General features: G+C 44.4%; 1 protein-coding gene across 1 annotated transcript in view; it reads right to left on the minus strand.

Annotated features, from left to right (window-relative positions):
- The window catches only part of MAPRE3 (microtubule associated protein RP/EB family member 3), a 45,321-nt gene extending 29,340 nt beyond the window's left edge, over positions 1-15,981 (minus strand). Inside the window, exon 1 of the mRNA XM_033125164.1 lies at positions 15,814-15,981. The gene's annotated coding sequence lies outside the window, so the exon portion shown is untranslated. The remainder of the gene's footprint in view (positions 1-15,813) is intronic.
- Positions 15,982-17,293: the final 1,312 nt, after the last annotated feature.

The following is a 17,293-nucleotide window of genomic DNA, read 5'->3' on the forward strand; positions in this document are numbered from 1 at the left end:
CATTTTAAAATATTTTTAAGGGCAATTTTGACTTACATTTGTTAACCAAAAAAAAAAAAAATGGTTTTTTTTGATGACTACTATATACTAGAGGCATTAAACATACTATTCTTAAAAGTTTCTCTGAAAATATGAACAAGGTAATAGTGATTTTTAAGAATAATTTTTAAAAAATTCATGGGAGAACTACTGCATGGCTGCAAATTAGGATGCATGGATTATTAGGGTGAGAGTGAGACAGGTGATGCAAAAACTCTTAGGAGTGTGCTTCAGTGGGATAACTGAGCAAGTGGCAGCCGTTTGAGGAATCTCTTTCCAAACCTCAAATCCCCACCACAGAGAAGGAAGCAGAGGGGAGAGGCAGCCGCTGTTCAGAGTCCTGTAGGCAAAGGCTCCTGAGATGTTTCTCTCAGCGGGCCTCCTGCCTTCAGCAACCCAACTGCAGCTTAGGGACCTGGGAAAGCTTCATCAAGAAGCCGACAGGCAGCCTCTTTGGAGAGGCTGTTCCTAGAAGGGGCTGTCAATTCCAGAAAGTCAAGCTGAAAGCAATGCATAGATTAAGGTATTTCAGCTAATAGTTCTGGGAGCTCTAAAACTGGGTTCTATTTCCTGGGAATTATTCCCTCCCTCCTCCCCAAAAGGTCATCTGCTCCAGGCAGCAAGCAACATAATTTCCATAGAACAGCCAGATGCTGGCAGAACCATCTGAGTTCAAATGATGAACTTTAAAGATAAAGGGGCAAACTGGATCTTCTTAACTACTCTTGACAATGCCTGTGTTATCACTGGGTTCCCAGTGCTCTCAAGAGGGCCTCACAGGAGCAAGTCCTCTCGAGTTATGACCTTTCGTACATCCGGGAACAGCGCTGGGCCAGAGCAGTGCCTGGCTGGGTCTCACTAATGGAGACTTCCAGGCCATGGGAAGTTCTCTGGGCCACAATCAGAGGCTTGTTATATCTGGGAAGGCACAGTGTGCTCATTCCATCTGTTGTCAGACTGGCTAGGTTCAGAAAGAAACCTCAAGAAGCGTATCAGTTCTCGGGAAGTGCTTGCAGGCAGGATGGCAGTGCTTCAGTGGAAAAAAGGAGTCTCCCCGTGGAACCCAGTGGGCTCCTGTGTCAGGGGCTAGTCGCCCATTCCCAGGAGAGTGGGAAACGGGCCATTGGAAGAGGTTACACTAGACAAGTCGACTGTCTTTACAGAAGCACAGATTGTGTAGTGGATTGGGTCTCTGAATGTCCTTCTTACTGGAGAATGAACTCTGCTTATTGAACAGGGTCCATGTAGCGGTATTCTCTTCCTCCCATTTCCTCTGAGGGGAGCTGGTTTGGGCCTTCCTGCTTTCCACTCCCAACCCGGAGACTGAGAAGTCCAAGGACTGCTCTCTCTGTACTCTCTGTCCACTCGGAATGAATGTCAGCATTTTAGTTTATTATTGCAGTCACTACCTACTCACTCCTGGGAACCAGCACATAGACCAAAGATGACAGCAACAAAAGAGCCCTCAGAAAGCCACTCATCCAACAACTATTTGTCGAGCCTCAACTAGTTCTAGGTCTTATAAGGATGAGTAAAAGTCAGTTTTGGCCCTTGACTCCTGAAGCTTGTTATCTAATGAAATGGGTAATCAGTATTACAATAGTCATACAAATAAGTATACAATATAAGTTACATTAAGTGCTGTGGAGGAAAAATACAGGACTAGTGTTTTGAAAGCAATGGCTTTCAACCTTTCAGTAAAAAATACATTTTACATTAGAATCCAATATATACATACACACACACACATACAGACATAATAAAACAAAAGCTTCATTAAATAATTCTTACTCTTACTATGAGCAATGTACTCTGATATCTTCTGGTCTATTAATTTAAAAAAATTATGGTTACAACCCAATAAATCGATGTCACAACCAACTAACGGATGTGATACACGATATAAAAAACCCAGTCACGGGGGCCCCAACCCGGGGCAGAGCTGGGGTAGAGGTCCCAGCACAGTTCCCTGTGGGAATGACCTTTAGGCTAAGCCATGCGAGGTTAAGGAGAGTTAGCCCTAAAAGCCCAGGAAAGAATGTGCCAGGCAGAGAGAACAGCACACGCAAAGATTCCTCCTTTTACAGAAAAGGAAACTAGGGACTAAGGAGGGATGTGATTTGTTCAAGGTCACGTAACTCCAAGCCCAGGTCTCCTAGCTCCAAGTTCGAGGTGCTTTAGTGTACTGCAGCTATCAGTTATAGTCTTCCTCTTCATTTTACTAATCATGGGCCAATTCTCCTCACCTCGGTTGACTAGGAGAAAAGAGAAAAGAACAACGCAGGAGGCAATGTTTACAAAGAGCCCATTAATTCTTCATGCAAAACAATGCACCTTAGCTCCTACCCCACCTGGCTCGAGGCCTGCACTGCAAGCTGTTTGTTCCTTCCCGGTAGGGACTGGCAGGAAGCCACACTCCAGCTTAGTCCTGGCTTTAATGAAAAGGCATTTACAAACTATCCGGGCAAGGTTCAGACGCAGCGAAGGGCCTGGGAAGAATGCAGAGCACTGACCCCGCTATTCCATCTCCCCATGTGGATGCCGCACCTGCCTTTCCGCGTGTTTCCACCTTGCTCAGTTCCCTGCTATCAGTCCCGGGGATTGCTGTGCACGGTTAGCTGTGTAAATGGCTTCAGTTGTGCGGCACGAAGGTAATGTGACTCCTGCAAGTGAAATATAGGCCACAACCAAGGGTGTCGGTCAGGATCAGGGTCAAAGTGGCTGGTGAAGGACGACGTGAGGAGGAGAGGGGTCAGAAGAGGCACGGGCCTTATGCCAAGTTTCAAAGCAGGCACGCAAGAAACAGGGCTGCTGTATGCAGTTGTTCAGTCAGTACACTGCACAAAGCACCCAGGGAGGGGAGTGAGGCTGAAATGGAGCCCACACTCCACTCACAAAACTGCGTTCCTGGCAAGGGGCTATGTCTGCCTAGAAGAAGAACTTTGAGTCACAGAGGAATGACTCAGTAGGGCACGTTGTCAGAGAGTTGGAGACAGCCAGACCCACACAACAGCACATTGAAAACATGACTGTGCAGCCCAGGGAAGGTCTTAAACACCACTGGTGTGGGGGTGGATAAGGGTGGGTGGCTGGATGCCGGGCCCAGTGATAAGCTGCCACCCTGGGAGCTGCGGGCTGATAAGCAGACACCTGCAGTTCTAATACCTTATCCAGCCAGACTCCGATCCTCCTCCATCTTCGCTTCTCCTTCATCAGGCTCGGAGTAATCCAGCCACACCCTGGAGGCACAGCTCCACTCCCGAGATTTTAATTATGCTTCAATTGTAGTTTAAAAAATGTTACTGGTAATACATGCCCATGTAAAAAAAAATCCAAACATTACTCAGAGATAAATAATGAAAAGAACAGCTACTTCCCAGTTTTAAAATTAAAATCTTCCTCTGTCAATAACCTCCTTAATGCGCATCCCTCATTTTCTAACCTGCTTTCTGTTCTCACTGGAGCCTGTAATTACGCTGCCCCCTCATTGTGCTGACATCCAGCGCCTGTCAGATCTGTGGTGCTTCCCTCCACCTCTGACCTCGGGGCCAGCTGCTTCACTGCCATCTTAAATGCTGCCTCCTCAGAAAGCTTGTCCCAAACATGCCGAGCTACACCCCCGTCCTGATGCTCCGTCACTGCTGCTTCTCTAGGCGAGAGGACTTCCGAGACTTAGCCCATTAGGAATTCATGGGCCCAACTCAGCCCTCACCCCTGTGCAACAAGACTTTTATTCATCTCGCAGACGCCCAGGCTCCTTTCTCACAGTGGGTAATTCAGGCCTCACCCCCCACCCCCCCCCCAGCAAGTGGGAGAGGTCTTTCCTTAGCAGGAACTCCAGTCAGCTCCCTTGGACTTCACCCTGCAAGTCAGGGGTAAAAAGAGCCACGCCCTCTCCTCCTACAGTCTCAGAGGAAGGGACTCCTTCCCTCCCCGGCAAAGTTACCTCTTCCCTGGTGTCTTCTAGGTCATCCTATTGCTCCCTTTCTCTCTTGCACCTGGATTATTTTCCTCAAAAAATTTTTCCCCTTCTGCCATCAGACATGCGTAGATCTCTTTATTATCAGAAATCATTCTAAGTCGATATCAAACTCTTTACTCTAAGTTGTTTGGATCACTATGGAGAACAATGTATAATAAACCTATTAAAAACAACATGGAAGCAACCTAAGTGTCTACTGATAGATGAATAAAGAAAACATGGTGTGTATGCGTATATTACATACATATATATAGAGGATGGCAAAAAATGTATAACATTGTAAGAAAGGATAAAACTGTATTAAAATTACACTGATGATGGTAACCACTTTGAGCTCCTCTTGTAATTGCAGAAGTCAAACGTGACTTGTATTTACCTTTTGTTATCGGTATACATTATTACAATTTTCATACAGCTTTTCCTTTCTTAAAATGTGTATACATTTGTTGACACCCTCTGTGTGTGTGTGTGTGTGTGTGTGTGTGTGTATCATTCAGCAATAAAAAGAAGGAAATCTTGCCATATGTGATAACATGGGTGGACCTTGAGGGTATTACACTAAGTGAAATAAGTCAGACAGAGAAGGACAAATACCATTATGACCTTACTTATATGTGGAACCTAAAACAAAAAAAATCAAAAACAAAAACAAAAAACCATACTCATAGACACAGAGAACAGACTGGTGGTTGCCCGAGGTGTGGGGTGGGTGAAATGGGTGAAGGTGATCAAAATGTACAAACTTCCAGTTATAAAATAAATAAGTCCTGGGAATGTAGTGTACAGCATGGTAACTATACATTAAGTATAGTTATAGCTATAAGTAGCTAACAATACTGTATTGTATATTTGAAAGTTGCTAAGAAACTAAATCTTAAAAGTTTTCATCACAAGAAAGAAAAATTAGTAACTGTGTGGTGATGAATGTTAACTAGACTTATTGTGGTGATCATTTCACAGCATATACAAATATTGAATCATTATGTTGTACATTTGAAACCAATATAATTAATGTTACATGTCAATTACAGCTCAATAGAAAAAAAACAACATTGTTTGTACCCTCTGCCTCTGTAATTCTACTTCATGGGATATATCCTGAAGAAATAACCCACAAAAGAAGGAAAGGAACTTGTACAGTGATGTTCACAGCAGAAATATTTACACTTGCAAAATGTTGGAAATACCCCCATTGCCCAATACTAGGTTGATGGTTAAGCATATTTTGGTATCAGTATGATGGATACCACAGAAAGAATGGGATATTTGAGTGATATAGAGAAATCTGCAGATGAGGCACATTTTAATCCACAAAAATATATATAAACAACAGATGTATGCTTATTGCAATTTTATATACTCGTATGTTTGCTGATAGTGAAAGAATTGTTTATAAGAAAAAAATTGATCCTGCTGCTTCTGTTACTACTTTTCTCCCCTTCCCTATTGTTCTCTGGTGACTATCCACGGTCTCTATTTTCTCTCTATCTGCTTTTCCCCATAACCCTATGCAATCTGGCTTCTATTTCCAGTGTTTTACTGGACTGACACCCTTAGCAATCATCATGATTTTCTTCTGGGTAAATCCTTAAGTCTAGTTAAACCAGTAGCACTGAAACTCTCAACATCTTCTCTTCCCTTGCAGCTGAAACCATCCTCACTTCCCCACATCTCTTCACTTTTTTCCGAGTTACGGATAATTCTCAGAGCTATTACTTGGAGCTCTGGTCTTTGTACTCTGTACCCAGGACCTCTGGAGAGGTCCCTTTCCGGGAAGCCAGCCCTCCTGTGCTGCTGACTCCCACATCTACGGCTCCATCCCACCCGCACCCTCAGCTTCTGGTTCTATGTGATCCCTCCACTTGGATGTCTCCAACTGTCAGCTCTAGCTCTCCGTGTCTAAAACTAACCTCCCCTCCAAACTGTCTGTCTCTTCAACTTCCTAACTTCTGCTCAATGTCACCAATGCTGTCCCAAACTCAAAACCAGCTCGCCCCCTCCGTGTGGTAAGGGGACCTTCGGAGAGTCCTCATGGCACACATCCCCGGCTGTTTCTTCGCGGAGGCTGCGCCTGGCCCCATGGAAAGCCCTCCTTGGGGTTCTGTCTGCTGGGAGCCTGCTCATCTTCAGGGCAAGCTCAGGTTCCGCTTCCTTTGTGAAGCCTTTTCCGCTTACTCCAGTTCACAATAATTATTTCCTCTCAGAATCCTTTTTGAATTTAGACTCCATAGTACTAACGACACACAAGACACTGTTCCTTTCATTTCTTTTGCTGGAACGCTCTTACTCATCTGTCCTCTGGTGGGCGGGAGCCTGCGTCATCCTGCACATTCAGCTCCAGTGTCTCCCTGTGTGAAGCCTTCCCCGTTGTCACAGGCTCAGGGTCACTCTTCCTTCTGGGTTACCAAAGCACCCCTTCCCATGGCTGCTGGAGTTCCCATCCCCTTGGGTTATAGTGATTTTCTCATTTTGTGTCCAATTCTCTTGTCAGAATGTGAGGTGAGTTTCTTAAGGGCAAAGACCATGTCTTACACCATAAAGCACACAGATGTGTCACTGACATCTGACAGTGTCATATACACTCATCATTCCACACATCCATCTTATCTCCAAACCAGACTGCCGTTCCCTCGTGGACAGGGGTTGAATCTCATTTCTTTTACATCTCACAGTGATTAATAATACAAAACAGAAAGGACTTACAGAGAGTACTTATTGAGAATATACTTAGAATAAGGCCTTGTTCTAGTAGACAATATTCTAGTAGAAGACAATATGCAAATTTATATGAATTACCTCTAACCCTGGAAATTATACTTTCCGGGAAATACAAGTCTTATCAAGTCTCAAAACCCTGCACCTTGCTATTTCGGGGCCAGCATAACATATCTCTGTACTTAGCAGTAGTCTTGTCACTTAAAAGTGTTAATAGGATGCCCAAACTGGGAACTTTCAGCTGTGAACTCTCCCCATCTAAAATCACAACAAATCAGAGACTAAATCAGCATCCCTGATAAGTGGCAATCATCCACAGAGAAGGAGGTGGTGGGGGAAGGTGCGGCTGTCTGCCAAGAGTCTGGTGCTGCACAAAAGTCTGACTACACAGTACATATTACACCACTGGAGATAAGCCTTCAGCGAAACACTCCTCATATGGGAAAGGATATTTAATTTCAGCCAGTGGTCCAAAGCCTGCCCCTTTCACATGGCACAACGCACATTAGTCCAAGTATGATCTTGCTGACTCAGAGCAGCTAAAATTTCAGTTCTTACCAGTCAGGAAACACCATTTAAATTACAAGGTGACCAGGACAACAACAACGCCCTCAAGAGAAGATAAATGCTTCTCTGACAATCACTCTCTCCAAGGGGTGGAGCGTCTCCCGCCAGCCATACCTAAAGACTTGTTCACTAATAATCCCAAGTGGCAGGGAAGGCCTCCACCCCATGTGGGACAGGTGTTTTGGGAGTCAGAACCATCTGGAAGAAGAGGCACATCCTGCTTAGTAAACATTTGTCGCAGCAGAGGCTGAGCTGTGGGACAGGCCATATGGCCCTCAATTCTCAGTCCCAGATCCCCAGTGCTCAGAGTCGGGCAGACTCCACCACTGGCAGAAGGCAGGTATCAGTCCACTGGACGGAGCCCCTGAGGTTATGTACAATGTGTGTGTGGATGGGAAAGACAAGGCGAGGGGACAGCTGCCAGGCCAGCCCTTCCCTTCATGGCCAGCAGCTCCAGGGACCTGCTGGAGCAAGGAGGGAGCTGCCCAGTCTGTTCCTGCAGAGGGCTTCTGCTCAGGCCATTGGCCGGCACCCAGCCTTCTCAATCCCTGTAAGGAAAAGGGCCTCTGAGCTGATGGCTGATCCGAATATGCCCAAGGAGACAGGGGAAAGGAGACTGCAGCAGCCTGGGCTCAGTCTTCCAAACAGGTCGTTCAGATAGGTACACGCCCAGCAAACATGAGAGAAAGGCTCAAATAGGGCCCCCAACACACTGGGGAACTGGGAATCTAGAAAATCTGAAGACGTGGAAAGACAGCCTACCCAAAACAGCCTTGTGGTATACAGGTTTTTACTGAAACTTGCTAAATTTAAACAGCAAAAGTTAAGAGGCAAAGAAAACTATCTTAAAACACTTTCTTTTCGTGTGTTTTTTTTACATCTCATTTGAGTCAAGATAGATGACTGCTTGGATGGATGGACTTGGAGTTTCTAGGCTGATTTTAAGTGACAGGTCCACCCAATAATACTTCAGGCATGCTCTCTCTCCAAGAGGACATGAAGTAGCTATCTAAAGAAACACCTTTGAGAAGTGTTTATAATTAATCATGGCAATAATGAAACAAAACGATCATAAAAAATTAAAAGCCTTGTGATTTTTTTAGAGATTGTGCTACTACATGGAATCTATAAATCACTCGTTTAAAAATTTTGTAATAAAAGTTATAGTTGCTTAACACAGAGAAGTTTGGAAAACACTTAAAAGCACTAAGAAAAATATCCATTCACTTATAATTCCATTATTTAAAGACAATCATTTATGGTTTGGCATATGCTCTTCTAGTACCTTGTCATACTTTTCTGTATAAAAATTGTATAATTCTCAACATACTATTTTACATCCTTTTTTCATTGATTGTATCAAAAGTTTAAGATACCAATAAATATTCTTCTATAGGATTTTTAATGCCCGTATTTTACCTAGATGAATGTGACCAATCCCCAATTGTTGATCCTTTTGGTTGTTTTAAATGTTTAATATTAATGTTGGATTAATAAAAATCCTTGTATGAGTATTTTTATACACACCTCTGATTTTTATAAATATTCCCAGAATAGCAATTTATGGTTTATGGATATGTGTCCTTTTAAGGCTTTTGATATACATTGTCAAAATTACTGAGCAGATTTGAAGCCATGCTTCTTGCTCAGTTATTTTAAACATATCACACAAGTGGTATGTATCTCCTATATATAGGAAATAGTTCCAAGAAAAAAATAATCTTACATGGAGTCAAAACACTTTAGATAGGCCAAGTCATTTATTTCAGGCAAATGAGAAGTCCAGAACTTAAAACACTGATATTATACTAAAAAGTTGGGTAACAACATCTGGCCAGTTTAGCCAAGTTGGTAGGGCATGGTACTGGTGAGAACAAGATCTGTGGCTTAGGCCAGTATTGGCTAGTCAATTCTACACAGAGGAGAAACCATCTCAGGGTGCCTCACCAACCTTGGCCAACTGTCACACAAATTTGTACTTCGGGCCAAAGGGAAGACTAGATGACAGAATGTGGATTACTCAGCATAACCCATCCGAATTCCTGGGTAAGGGAGCATGTGTCCAAATGATAGGTGTGTCATCTTTCTATAATAAGCAGGACATCTGGCTAGGAAACACAACTGACCGACTTATGAGAAAATTAAAAGCTCAATAATACTTAATAAAGTTGTCATAGTTTATCAGTAAGTCCTAAGAGAAACACTTAATAAATCTCCGTATGAAAGGGGTGCTCTATCAGCCAGGTTGGAGCTAAAACAGCCATTGTAACATAGCGTGTCAGCATTTCAGTTAGGGTTCCTTTCAACTTCCAAGCCCTCTTGACGTTAAGTAAGAGGCATGGAATTTTCATGAAGACCATATGGTCATATGGTCAGATGCCATTTTCATCCATAGTTGAAAATTAAATGACCTTATTAGAATAGTAATGATTACTTCAACTGGTCAAGAGAAAGAGGGGACTTCTCAAGAAGGCAATGAAAAGACTAGCAATAGGTGTTGAGGTAGGAGGTCAATAAGTACGCTGGCTGCCAGGGAAGTGGCCACGTTGGAGGGTCCTGCCATCACTGAAGAGCCTGGTTTGATGCCAACTGGCTTGGTCTGCTGGAGGGAAGCAGTCTAACCCTATGTGCCCCTTAAAGGCTCCATGGAAAGGCAACTGCTTTTTTTGTACCAAAATGTATTCACTGAAAAACAAGCACTACTAATTCTACTGGTCTTTGTGAAATTATAAAAACGTATGTGTTTCTAGACGATTCATATCTAGAAACATATAAAGTAAAAATTCCCCTTTGAGTCTTCTCTTCCACAACCAAATCTATTATTATTATTATTATTTTTCAGTCTTTGGATGCTATTCCTGGGTATTTTCTTCCCTCATGAAATTTGTGGGAATTTACATTCATTTATGTTCTCTGATCTGAATGGCCCTGGTTCGTTAACTTGGTGGTCTCTGCCTTGAGCCCATCTGGAATTGCTGCCATCCAAAATGACCTCCCTTTACCTCTCTGCCCATCAGTGAGGAGGTTTCCCTCCTAAATGGGTAGCTCCTTCCCCTGGCCCTTCAGATCTCCTGGATGCAGAAGCTGACCTGAGCAGTCACCAAGTAAAGCTGCACCTCAAATAGAAGAGAAAGTGAATCAAGACCATGTGGGCTTTACTCCCAAGCAAGAACTCAGCAGCTTTTCCACTTCAAATTAAGATCACTCCTCAGACTGGCCTCCCCAGCTGGAGGACCAACCGCCCCCACAATGCACACAAACACACCAAGTTTGCACTCTCCTAGTCAACTGCTCCTGCCCTGCCAGTCTTTTAGATACCCGGGCCAGCTGAATACATGGAGACAAAGGGGTATTTCATATACTCCGTTTTTGGCAGTTGAAATAACACTGTAAGTGTCAGGTCTTCATAGGACAAATCTTCTCTCTGTGCATGTCAAACACACGGAGAGGTCTGCCAGGAGATGGGAGCTACTGTATTGAGGACTGAAGATGGATTTAAATCACAATAAAATTTTGAAAGCATTATTTTTTATTTTATACTTTAGTGATATAAAATAATGATTGCTACCTCTTATTAAGCAAGTACTGTATTCTACATTCTTTTCTTTCATTTAGTCCTCACAACCACACTGTAAAACAGTCAGTCATTCCAGGCTAGCAGGTGAGGAAATCGGCACTCAGAAGTCCCACGACTTGCCCAAGGCCACTCAGCCAAGAAGTGGCAGGACTCAGGTCTTTTTTCTTCTAGAGGCCAGGGTGCCTCACTTTCCCAAGGTAGGGATTAGAGGTCCCTATGGCTTCCAGAAACTAATAAAGGCTACATTCTGGGACCTGGAAGAGAATCCTCTTGGCCCCCTTTCGGCCCTCTCCACCTCATTTTCTGGAATGCAGCAACTTCACAGATAAAAAGTTGAGAAGACTTCAAACACCCTTCTTCACATTTGCTTTATATTAGATAATACAAATTTAAAAAAGAACAAACTCCCTGAAGTTGGAATGTGTGAGGAAAAATTATTATTTTTAAGGTGGCAAGACTATTTAATTAGTGTGACACTACATTTTGCAACATCTCAGACAGTAAAACAAGCCCTTGTCTATAGGGCTAATTACAGACTACTAAATTATTTTTATTAAAACCCTTTGGAATATTAAACATGAGGGATGAAGCAACTTCGTATTGCAGAATAGCTCTAGTCTGGAAATCTGGGTTCTAATCCTGACTCAGCAACTAATAACCATCAGTGTTTATTTGCATGATGTACATACTCTATAGTATTTTCACATACTTGCTACATTAGTTGGGTGACCTAACCCTTGGTGTCTCGTGGAAATCTGGAAATGAGGACATTGAACTATACCATTTGAAGTCCTCTCCACTTCTAACATCCTAAGTGGGAAGGACACATGTCTTTGGATATTTACAAATATGTTTGTAAACACATCGGGGCAGATGCATTCTGGTTGAGAAAATTATATTTTCTGTTCAGCTTCTGCAAGATGTTACTTGGCTAAATTCAGGTTATACAATTCAGTTCTGACAATTAAGTTCACAAACTCATCCTAGAAAAAGTGCTACATACCTCATTGCTGAATATCACTCTGGTCACCTTTGGGGTACTCCCTTTGGAGTACTTCGCCAGCACCTAGTCTACCCTAATGAAAGCAATTTTGGAATTCTTTTTCTGGAATGGCCATCAGAGCTGTTGTTGTATTACCCTTGATGTCCTGAATGTCATCAAAATGTCTTCCTTTCAATATTTCCATTATCTTCAGGTAAAGAAAGAAGTCATTGAGCCAGATCAGGTGAGTAGGGAGGGTGTTCCAATGCAGTTATTTGTTTACTGGCTAAAAATTCCCTCACAGACAGTGCCCTGTGAGCTGGTGCATTGTTGTGATGCAAGAGCCATGAATTGCTGGCGAAAAGTTCAGGTCATTTTCATCTAACTTTTTCACGCAGCCTTTTCAGCACTTCCAAATAGTAAACTTGGTTAACTGTTTGTCCAGTTGGTACAAATTCATAATGAATAATCCCTCTGATATCAAAAAAGGTTAGCAACATCGTTTGACTCTTAATTTGGACTGATGGAAATTTTTTGGTCGTGGAGAGTTGGCTGACTTCCATTGTGCACTTTGACGCTTTGTTTCAGGGTCGTATTGGTACACCCATGTTTATCACCAGTGATAACACGGCCCAAAACATCGTCTTGCCTCTCCAAAAGGTCTTGGCAAACTTCGACTCTCCTTTGCTTTTTGTTCATCAGTGAGCTCCTTCGGGACCATTTTGCACCCACCTTTCTTGTGCCAAGATTTTCAGTTAAAATTTTCCTAACTGTTTATTGATGTTTACTTGCTCTGTTATGCTCCTTACAGTCATCCGATGATTTTCATGCACAATTCCACAAATTTTTACAATGTTTTCATCAGTTCTGCTCATTACTGGCCGCCCTGACCTCTCTTCATCAGTGACGCGTTCTCTTCCCTCAGAAAAACGTTTAATTCTTTTTTACACTACCGTTTTCTTCATGGCATTATCCCCATAAACTTGGACTAACATGTCCCTGATTTCACTTCCACTCTTGCCAAGTTTAACAAGAAATTGAATGTTTGTTCATTGCTCTAATTCAAGCTCAGACGTTCTCACGACAGCACACAAAAACATGCAACAATAATGAACACTGCTCAGCAAGACACTGCCACACATCGACACAAACACAGCTGTGAGGCACTGATACACCAAAGTTATGAAAACCTACCGAGCTGTTTGTACAGTGCTGCTAGTGTAAGTGCACGGTGACAAGTTCACGAACTTAAGTGTCAGACCTTGTAGCTCATATGATATTTGCTGCCAGCTAATTGGCTTAGCTTCTGGAGGGTACCATACTAAGGCTTTAGGCTAGATTCCCACATAGGCTCTTTCTTCTGTCGAATAGCCAACTACCATGCCTAATTCCATCCAATCATCTTGGATACACATCCCAGTAAAGTAGGCTGGCTTGGGGGAAGGACTTGAAGAAATCTGTCCTCACAATGCATGTACTCTCAGGACGATAGGTCAGTAATGGCATCATTACACATTCAGGAATATTATAAATCTCACTCTTTCTCACTTTTACGATACACAAATCCCTCCTTCAAGTCTTGCCACCTCCTGGCTAGTTTCATGTTCCTGAAATTAGGATTACCTTAGAATCAACGTATATAATTTGATCTGGTAGTGTTATTTTATCTAAAATCTGTTGGTAAATTGCCGGGGTGCTTTGCCTTAGAATCAAGGACATATAGTGCTATAAAACCACAACATAGATAACATAGATTTAGGTCTAACTTGGTTCAAATAATGTCCCTCTCCTGGATCTTAACAATTACAGTCAGTAACAACCGGATAGGCAATGTATGAGACACAGGTATTAGTTCTGTTTCCCAATCGTAGCAGTTTAAAAGGCATTCCATAATTATCTCATAAAACACGGGTATGGATTTCAAAGGCAAATTAACCCACATAAAAACCACTGTGATACTCTGAAAACGTACTGTCCCACAGCAGACTGGAAAAGGAACATTTTACTCATACCTTCCCGATCTATCTAGCCTTGACAAATTTTCTTGCTTCTTAATTCACAACCCTCCATCCCAGTATATCACTGATTCCCAAAATATACCCAACCCAGGAGGAGCAGCTCTCCAGTACAGCTGTCCGCTCCTGCCCTGCCCGGGTATTTCGGTGAGCTATGTGACACAGAGAGGACCACACAGAAGGAATGTAACTCTCGGACCCCACAGTTCCCATCGCCCCGCAGGCAGGTGCATCCCGCCAAACCCCAGACTGGCATTCGAAACAGAAGAAACTGCACTGCTGCATGGGGGCTGTAGTTTTCCTGAACTTCATCTCTATGTTTAAAACTAGGGCGACAGCCATCTTTCCTACTGTAAACTAATCTGACGGGCATGGGAGTAGGGAGTGGCTCTGAGGAGGCTGCCAATAGGCCATGATTGAGCAAAGTCAAGGAGCAAAATCGTTATTTCTCACTATCTGCAATCCCAGAAACTCCACATTAGTGGGACCTTCAGCATGATTTTTTAGGAGTGAACATCTACTCCTTTTGCAGTCGTAAAACCCAGAGCCTCTTGTACAGTTTAACTGGCTGATATTTAAACATATTTTCTAACAGGACACTCAAATCTGGAAGCCAGAAAAAAAAAATCAAAGGAAGTTGGCAATGAAGTACATACACAGTAGTTAGGAGCCCTCAAGTTCAGGCATGTTTATTAAGAGACAGCTTCTGGCTGTGGGCAACAACTCAGACTTTAGCTGGATGTCTGCTGGAAAAAGAAACCAGTTTGGGATCTTCCTCTATTCCAAGATCAGGGAATGCAAGATGGGCAGGTGGAGGGGGGGTAGCAAATACAACCCAGGGAATCCTCCAAATGTGCTAGAACCCCTATCAGGTGACAGCTCCCACAAAGACTCACAGCTGCAGAAGGCCAGGGGGTACAGGCCTTAGACCTACACCATGGAGAAACCTCTCTCTCCTCTCCCATCTGCACATGCTAAACTAAAACTACGTTTTACCCAGTTGGTTACCACATGGAATTCACAGGCATCAGAGATCAAGTCCTGCCCCAACCCCTCAATATACAAACAGTAAGCACTTGCTATGGATGACACCAAGCCTGTTTCCAAACCTCACAATATAACAGGATTGTACTGAGGGGGTGAAAAATACATTTTAAACAGAACGGCAAGATGCTTATTCACAACTACACACGGGACGCGCAAGAACTTCAGCTCCCACATGCAACCTTCCCCGCCTGCACTCCCTCCCCACAGCACCCGCCACGGCAGTACTGAGACCACCATAAGGCCACCGTGCACCAGCCGGTGTTCACTAAACAGTAGCTGACCACGACGGGGCTAAACCCTTCTCAGCAAAATCTACTCTGAAAGCCACTCGAGCTCTTAGCAGCCGGTTAGAACTGTACAGACCCGCTTCCCACACCAGCCAGGGCAGGAGCGTGTGGGTACGAAACCTGAGGCCCGGAGGTTTGGGCAGGCAGAATGTCTCCCCCTCCCCCAAGTCTCCCCTCGCTTTCTCCCTTGTCACTCTTTTTCTGGCATATCACTGGGGAAAACCAGAAAGGCCGGAGGTGTCAGGCCCAAGACAAGTAAGGGAGACAACGGCGGACGGGTGGCACTTGGGGGGAAAAAACCAGTCCAGGGCCGAGGTGCGGTAGCGCCACATCCAGTGGGGAAGGACCCCCAAGGCGGGTCTCCTGCCCGAGGGAGGGCAGGGGAGGGGGAGTGGCTCGAGGAGGCCTGACGGCTGAGGCCGCAGGGAGCCCGGGAGAGAGGGATGGAGGGAGGGAGGCGAGCGGGGGGTGAGACGCAGTTGGGGGGGGCGGGAGCGCGGGTGGGTAGGCGAGGGGGGCAGGCCGGTTCCCCTCCCCCAGCCCGGGCCCGGGCCTCCCGCTGACTCAGCCCCACGGCGTCTGTCGCCTCGGCCCGGACTCACAGTGCGCGACGCGGCTCCGGTGGAGGCGGCGGGGGAGGGGACAGGCGGTGGGAGCGCTGCGGCTGAGGCTGCGGCTCCGGCCGGCGGCTCGGGGGCGGAAGGTCCTAACAGAGGCCGCCGCGGTCTCCGGCTTCAACGCACAGAGACTGCGGGGGAAGAGAGAACTGCGCAGGCGCGATGCGGCCACCGCTGTCAGTCCGAGCGGGGCGGGGCCAGGGCACCCGCCGTCTCCAAGGCAACCGGTGGCGAGGGAAGGACAGCCCCTACCTCCACCTTGTCTTAGCAACGGCGGCAGGAGGTGGGGGGCAACGAGAACAGTCCCTATAGATTGTCATAGCAACAAGGAGAAGAACCCGCTTCATAAATTTACCGCGGTACCGAGGGAACGCTCTTAACTTGTCACCATGACAACCGGGAACAGCCCCTTCCTTTTTCCTTAGCAACAGGGTAACAATTCCCCCGCCCTGTCTAACTAGTCACAGGAAGAACCCTTTACACCTGATTCCATAGTAGCCAGATGACGGATTCTTATCTGTCTCACAGCTACTGCAAAGGGAAAAGAGGAGAATAATTTCTTCTCTTTCAACAACACGAGAGAGCTAAGGCTGGGTTTTCTCTCCTCTCTTGCAATTACAGCCTGTCACTCGAATCCCCAAATTCAATTTTACTCTACTTGTATTAAACATTCCTTTTCATTTCCTACCAGAAAGTCTATACCTTTACTCCTAAATCGAGCTAAGAAAATCGTCTACGTACATATCATTTGAGTTTTTATCAACTGTACTCTCTCCCAATGCATTTGTAAATAATTCGTGTTTCTTCTTCTTGCCCACTAGCTGGCTTAGATGCTACCTCCTCATAAGTAGCTCCCATTTTTGATGTATTTATTGGTGTTCCCGAATTTCCAGTTCCAAGTCTGATTGTATAGTTCTCCCCAGTTCTTCTAGATCCCTCCTCTTCCTGCTCATGCCTGCCTGCCCTGGGTTCCACTCTGTTCACTTTGTGATTTCATCAGCTTTGTTCTTTGTGCAGATGACTTCTGGCTCTCCCTCCCTAAACCTTTACTGCCATGGATGTCTTGAGGTCACCTTGGTCCCCACCTTGTACATATCTCCTTCATTACACAGTAATACAGTATCGTCCTTGGTGTACACATCTATCTCGCCAATCAGACTATGTGCTCCTTGTAGGCAAAAATTCTGTCTTATCAGCTCCCTCAGCATCTTGCACAGAATGGGACACATACTGGAGTTCCAATAAGTGTTTATACAATTGAATCAAGCGAACACAAAGATTTTCTTTAAAGATTCTTTAAAGGTTTTCTTTGGCTCCAAAGAAATCGGTGAAGGGGGTCAAAAGGTAACAAAACTAAAAGAAAAAATTTTTCATTCTTCTTCACTTTCTCTGACCTAATTGCCAGAGTCTCAATCAACATTTTCCCTATGATTTTCATATGTATTTCATCTTTAAGTACTACTGC

This window comes from Rhinolophus ferrumequinum, chromosome 13, assembly GCF_004115265.2.
Source record: "Rhinolophus ferrumequinum isolate MPI-CBG mRhiFer1 chromosome 13, mRhiFer1_v1.p, whole genome shotgun sequence".
NCBI classification, from domain to species: Eukaryota; Metazoa; Chordata; class Mammalia; order Chiroptera; family Rhinolophidae; genus Rhinolophus; species Rhinolophus ferrumequinum.